Source organism: Chiloscyllium plagiosum, chromosome 44, assembly GCF_004010195.1.
Source record: "Chiloscyllium plagiosum isolate BGI_BamShark_2017 chromosome 44, ASM401019v2, whole genome shotgun sequence".
In the NCBI taxonomy this organism is placed as follows: domain Eukaryota; kingdom Metazoa; phylum Chordata; class Chondrichthyes; order Orectolobiformes; family Hemiscylliidae; genus Chiloscyllium; species Chiloscyllium plagiosum.
In genome coordinates this window covers 12,180,994-12,188,033 of record NC_057753.1, presented here as the reverse complement: position 1 = coordinate 12,188,033, position 7,040 = coordinate 12,180,994, and the positions used below count along the sequence as shown (strand labels likewise).

General features: G+C 41.7%; 1 pseudogene; it reads right to left on the bottom strand.

The window, feature by feature from the left end:
* Positions 1-2,051: 2,051 nt before the first annotated feature.
* LOC122543664 lies at positions 2,052-6,438 on the bottom strand (annotated as a pseudogene).
* Positions 6,439-7,040: the final 602 nt, after the last annotated feature.

The window sequence follows — 7,040 nt, the reverse complement described above, 5'->3', positions numbered from 1 at the left end:
TGTTAGCGTTGGTTTCCTCCCACAATCCAAAGACGTGCAGGTTAGGTTAATTGGCCATGCTAAACTGCCCATAGTGTTAGGCGCATCAGGCGGGGTAAATAGAGTGTAGTGGAATGGGTCTGGGCGTGTTACTCTTTGCAGTCACAGTGTGGACTTGTTCGGCCGAAGGGCCTGTTTCCATACTGTAGGGAATCTAATCCAATATGTTATCACTGGTCGTGCATCAACGTAAACGTTAGAAGAGCAGTCCAACCTCGAGTCAGCTGTGCTATTTGGTATGATGGCGGCTGACCTTCCTTATAAGGCTCGAGAAATCCGATGACATCCAGTAAAAAGGCACTAACTTAATGAGAACTGCATCCACAAACGTTCATTCGTGTGTAATAGACACTCAGTGACAGGGCTATATTCTGCGGCTGCAAATGTGCTTGAACAGGTTGGATCACTCTTCTCCAGAAAACATGGAAACAGATGGTGACTGAACAGGGATGCTTTAAATGATGCCCTTGTTAAATGAAATGAATTCGGAAAACCATTTTTATTCATGACTCAGTGACAAAGTTCACTAGAAGAACAAATTGAGATGTTAAGGCAAATGCATTCTTGTAAAGGCGCCTTTGAACAGAATACAAACGCTCATGCAAGCAGTCGATGGAACAGGGAAGTAAAAAAAACTGGTAATATATCATTCGTTGTAAAGTGGAAAGAGGTTCATGTGAAGCACACATATTTGCAGGGTCATATTAGGTAAATGTCCTGCGCCTGCTCTGCAGATTGGTTATAATATAAAGTTCAGAGAAAGCTAGGCCCGGACAAGACGGGAGAGAATCAAACAATTGACTGGAGGGAATTGGGATGGTCATGTACGCTGAAGAGGAATTTCCCACTGAGGAACAGTAAAACCGCATCTGAACCTACACAAACTGAAACCAACCGACAACTCAGAGACTTTGGAACAAACTCCCACGAGGGCACAAACCACAAAGAGAACAAAGTATTTGTAGAAATAAAAAAGAAATTGACTGTGAACATTCAAAATAGTTTGAAATCGATAATATCGAGCCTCCTTATGGCCAACAATAGACAAAAAGGGACCGATAGAACATGACCTAAATTGTTGATATGTCAAAATTTCTGATCGCTCACAGTCAGTGCTCAATTTAAATGAATTTATACTTTTGGTTAAATGTTCCTGTGAGCAGTTCCTGATAGAACTGAAGTGGGCCTCTCTCAGAAACATGCTTTTTGGAAATGAAACGTGCCACTGATGTCTGAATGTATATTTAGAATTATGTTTCTTCAGAAAAGATTATAAGATGAAAACTAAAACCACGCATTCACACAACACAGAGGAATGCTACTCGATATGCATGCAATCCCCACCCATGAAGCTGGGACCCTTAAGTTAGTCCTCAAGCTTTTGATTTTTCTCAATAATCCAACGTGCATTTCTCGTTCAAATAATAATTCAATTAGAAGACATGAGTTAATGACGAATCTGCTCATGTTATTCACCTCTTGTGCAAAATGTCACATGCCATCTCCTTAATTGATTGATTTTCTATTAACAGTTTGCAAAGAAGAAACAAGTTATGTTCGACCTGCTTTACATAAAGCTAGAATTCTTCCCGTGAATATGATGTTTCCTTCATAAACAGCACATTGCCAAACAAAAAGCACTATTTAATCTGGCAGATTCTGGATAAAAACAATCCCGCTCAAACCCACCCAAATCCCGAGCTCAGAGTCCAGCTCCTCACGCCTCTGCCAACATGATTTTGTACTGCTGTCTCTACGCTCTGTGACGCTGATTGTCTGTAACCTGACCATGTTCAGTATCTTGTGCAGGTTTCTCCGTGCTGTGGTACTGTGACTATCACAGTATAATCGACCACGAGTAGCCTTTTTTTTGAAAGCTTTCTCTGTGCTGTGTATCATTATGTCTGCAATCACCCCATGTTCATGTATTTTGAGCTGTCTCCGTGATCTGTGACACTGTCCGTAATTCCCAGCGTGTTCAGGTTTTTGTGCAGTTCTCTCCGCACTGTGTATCAGTGTGTGTGCTGAGCGCCACTTCGTGCACAGTAGTACACAGCGGAGTCACTTGTTGTATTTGCGAGATCATTAACCAAGCGATTTTCGCCGCAGCATCAATGAGAGCAGAAATTCGCCCGCCTGCAGCATTTTCTTTATCCTGCTCTCCTGAGGTGTATTTTTGAAGCATGTATTTCGGAGCTTGTCCTGGGGACTGACAGTACCAGTAAACTGTGTACTGACAGAACCCTGTGTATTCACAGCTTAAAGCAATGGTGTCACCCACAGCAGAGGTTTGTTGGTTTGGACTCTGGGACACGAGAGAAAAGAAACCTGCGGGATGATATTGAACATTTATTCAGCCTCTGTTGAAAAGATAAATTGCGAAGCACAGGAATTATTCTGTTCGCTTTGTTGACATTAGATTTGAATCTGTTCTGTTCTATCGGAATATGAAGAAATGAGGCGTTCAGGTGACACTTTCTTTTACATACCTTCTTCTTGTGACGTGCAATAAATTGCCAAAAAGGGGGCTGGAAAGTGATTTAACAATAAAGTTCAAATGGGGAATCAACAGCAGCTGAATCAGGCGGACAATGAAGGGCTATGCGGAGAATGCAAGTACAGTAGGAACAATTATAAAAGATTCTGAAGAAGCCAGCATTCACATACTCGGCGGACAGACAAACTCCAGTGATTATCTTGGAAGCTGGAGGGCATATGTTTAAGGTGATAGGGGAATGATTTAAAAGGGAGTGTTTTGCAGAGAGCGTGGTGCGTATATGGAATTAACTGCCAAGTGTAGTGATAAGTCCTTAGAGACAAGTACAGTGAAATCAGGTAAAAATCATTTGGAAACGTATGACAGGCGGGAAATGTTGAAATAGATACAGGCCAAACACAGGCAAATGGACAACGTTGGTTTGGGAAACCTGATCAATTGCATGACACTGTGACTCTATAATAAATTTGCAAAATTAACCACGCAGAAGTAACCAAACGATGGTGCGGCACCATGCACAGCAGGATCCAAAATAGGGTTTGATCAGCACCGATTAGTTCAATCGTTGTCTGCACGTTTCCTCTGTTCATGAGAGCATACACGACTTTTGATCAAACTTTTCCCCAATCAGGTCACTTTCTTCTTCGACTTTCCTTTGCGCCTTTTTGTTTTCTTGCAATCCTGGCAACTTGCACCAATACCTCAGCTGTCTGTTGAGTTCTGTCTGTCCTGTTTCTGGGATTGTTTGACTGTTGCACACTGGGAACTATCTTTCAGATCTCCCTCAATTTCAGCTACTTTGATTGAATTATTGTATTCTGGGTGGAAATCTTTTCAGTTTTACATTAAAATATGAAGGCAAGGTCATTCAGCCAAACTGATTTATGGCTGTTCATTTATGCCAAAGTTCACTTCTGCCCGAAATCTAATTAACATTGCCCATTCAACACACTGTGTGGATGTATTCCATTCTCCTCCCTGTGATTTCAAAACGTTCTATAAATGACTCAATACAATGTGCTCCAACTACTCTTGTGGCAAGTTCCACATTTTGCACATTTCTTCACCTTCATTACTTTATTTGTTCTGCTAGTGGCCTATTACTCACATTTCAGTCTCATTCATCCCAGTTTCGAGGCCATCGTATTTAAGACTTTCATGAAGTGTCTTCATGCTTCGTTTTTTCCCCAATAAAACAGAACCAGTGGAAACAGTTAACGTTTGGGTCTCCACTGCTTTCTGAGATGCAGAATGCCAATAATTCAAGGCAATTGTTCGTCTGAAAAACATTCTGCTCTTCGTCGTCCAAATTGCTGTCCCTGAATCGCAAATTGTGACCGTTGGTTAGACTTTCCTGTTTGGAGAAAATTCCATCTAATGTCTACCCCTTAAAATTCTATATGCTCAAATTAGAACACTCCTGCTTCTTTTAAACGATAAGTAATGGAGCTTAGGCTTCAGAATACCCTCACAGAAGACAATAACGCTATCCCAAGGGAATGCCTGGTGAAGCGTAGCTTTACTTGCTCGAAACCAAATCGAGTCATTCTCAATTAAGGAGAACAAATGTCTAACTATCATTTCAGGCTAGAACCCATTCCAGCCCTTCCCTCTGTATGACTCACTCAACAGCTTGATGAGGAGTTGTAATTTGATCGATGCCCCAGAAATTGTCAAATATTCCTTTCGATGAATTGTTACTTGCTGTCTCGAATGAGCATTCTTCAGTTTGAACTGATTCCAATAAGCACCTTCATTACAACAAATCGATTTCTCAAAATACCTACATTAAATAAACCAAAATTCTTCACAGTTTCACGTTTAATTCAGAGGCTGGTAAAATGGAAATATGATTGGTCAGATTAATGCATATATGAAAGGAATTGAAAAGAAATAGTAAGTCGATCATTCCTGACACCCATTCCTCAAATAGGATAATTCATCGTGGCATACAGCCAGACCTCTTATACCTGAGGTTCGCTGAGTAGTATTTCTGATTTTCTCGTGAGTTACATGTTTTTGTTGAACTTTTGGAATTCGGGCTTGAATCTCTGCCTGGTACAAAGTTCTTTCTCACAGACCTAAGCAACAGACGGAGCTCCCTCAGTCGCAGGTAACTCGTAGAATCGATTCCAGACAGTCGGCACTCCTTCATTTAAGCACCTGTTCGCCATGTTGGTGGTATCCCTCTATTGACCCGCTGGGCCACTGATACCACAGGTACAGCGAAACCGCTGACTCAGGGCCAGGTGTCATTCTTTTTTTTCGCCTGAGGAAACAAAGACCAGACACGCATATTCTGCTGACACGCAACTCCGGCATTGGAGCAGAAGCGATTTTTTTCTAAGATATTTGTTTACTTTCTTCACGTTTAAACGAACAAAAATAAATCGATCGTTCAGCAACATAATGAATAGCAAGATGAAATGCAGAGTCACTTACCAGCTGTGACAGTCACCGCCGTTCCGGATCCATCTACATGGTCATAATAACACAGCAATACTCCTCTCAGTCTCCTCCGTACAAGAACCAGTGGTACCTCAAAACATCAAAAAATCATCAGCACGCTGCTTGAACAAACTAATTATTCACGAGATTTAGATAAATAGACCATGTCCTCTGTGTCCAAGTTTGCTTTGGCTCAAGCTAATCTCTTGTTCTTCTCTCAAATGGCACAGGAATACATGAGGTTGATTTTCACTTCATATCAGCGAAGAAGAATCGAGTAAAGAAATTAGTGCTTGCTGCAGATTGAAAAGATATCAACCTGCATTACAGCGAAGTGAACTTCAAGCTGACAATTAACTATTGGGGACGGAGAATTTGTAATTTAATTGTAAAGAGGTATATGATCTGGCTCCTTTCACTGTGTCTTGCTCCAACTTGAGACAGTGCTATAAGTCTGTGTAAAACTTCCAAGGGCTTGTTGGGAGTTGGATATGACAGCTGATTTGCAATCCCGATTCCAGTTGTTAGACTTCTCACGTCAGTCTCCTTTAATTGTGATCAATCATTCCTAACTTCGATTCACCCACACAAGCCTTGAAAAAAGACATCACCATCAGAGCGCACTTGTTATCAGTGAAACACACATTTTATAAACAATAATGCAGTCTAATTGCAAATTGGTTGACTTGCAGCTGAGAAGCAGAAATGTGGGATTTTCTGGGCAGATTGGCTCAGTTGTCAATTTGTTTCTGTAACAATCTCCAGTGAGAGTTTTTGAGCGACGGGAAGCCGAGGCCCATCACTGTGTGTGTAGTACCGGTACCGAGCTTTACAGTAATAGGTGGCGGTGTCTTCAACTCTGACATCCCGAATTTCCAACGAAAATAAATTTTGTGCTTTATCTGTGAACATAACGAATCTCCCACCACTGGAGATCCGCTTCCATTCCGTTGCTGTCCGCGTTTGTCTAAAGAAATGTCCACTCTCAAAATGATGAACAGAACGACTTTTAAAAACACAGTTGATGGTGAGAGACTGACACTCCTTCTTATTAACCGCTACTGGGCTCTGTGTCACTGACTGACTGAAATAACCTGGAAATTAAACAGAGAGAAATGAGCGGACATTAGAACTGACCGATACAACGCAGTGAAAACTGCAGACCATCCCTGTAATGTGAACGAAATCGGCAACAGTGTATTTTAAATTTCATGCAATGTTTGTTTCTGTGATCGATACTCACAGGGTAAACCAACATACAGGATCAAACCATGGAGGATGCCCATCATTCCCGTGTTTGGAGCTGATAGTTTGATGATGGGAAGACAAATTATTCTGGGATTTTCTTTCGTGACCTGTACTGAAGCATTTCAGATGAATTGGGTTGTTTTTCAGTGTCCACGAGGTGATTAATGAGCCCTGTGGAATCAAGGTCTCTGGGCGTGCACTGTTTGAATAAGTAGGTTTTGAGCAGGGAACAGACAGTTTTATGTCACTTCACAAGCTCTGTGAACTAGATATGTAGCCACCTCCCACACTCGCGCAATGAACAAAGGGAGGGGTTTGGGTTGAAGGTGAGGACATTTTCTGTCAGCCATGGTGCAATCCTTCTTGGCCCCGCAGTAATGAGCTGGGTACCCGATCCATGTTTATTTAGTCATATGTGTTGAACAAAGAATGTGGAGGTATGATGCTGCAAGGAGTCAAAAACAGCGTTCCCCACTCCACTGTCCCCAGCATCAGTTTCTTTAACTCCCTGCCTCACCCCCACCTCATGTTAATTCAATAGGGCTGGTGATTATTTAATGTTGAGCACCTCTGTGGGACCCTAGTCAAACATCTGATCAGGATACCTGAACCTTAAAGCACGTGGCTACACTCAGTCATGCAACTGAGGTCAGGATGACAAAAATGATATCGTCCAGTCAGAATGTTGTGGTGAACGCACAGAACTTACATGATGAATTAACTTTCTCAGACATTCAAACAAACCGTTTCTACAACAGTCCTTTCTGACTGCTGTCATAATTTAACCCGAGAAAGATTTTCCATGTTT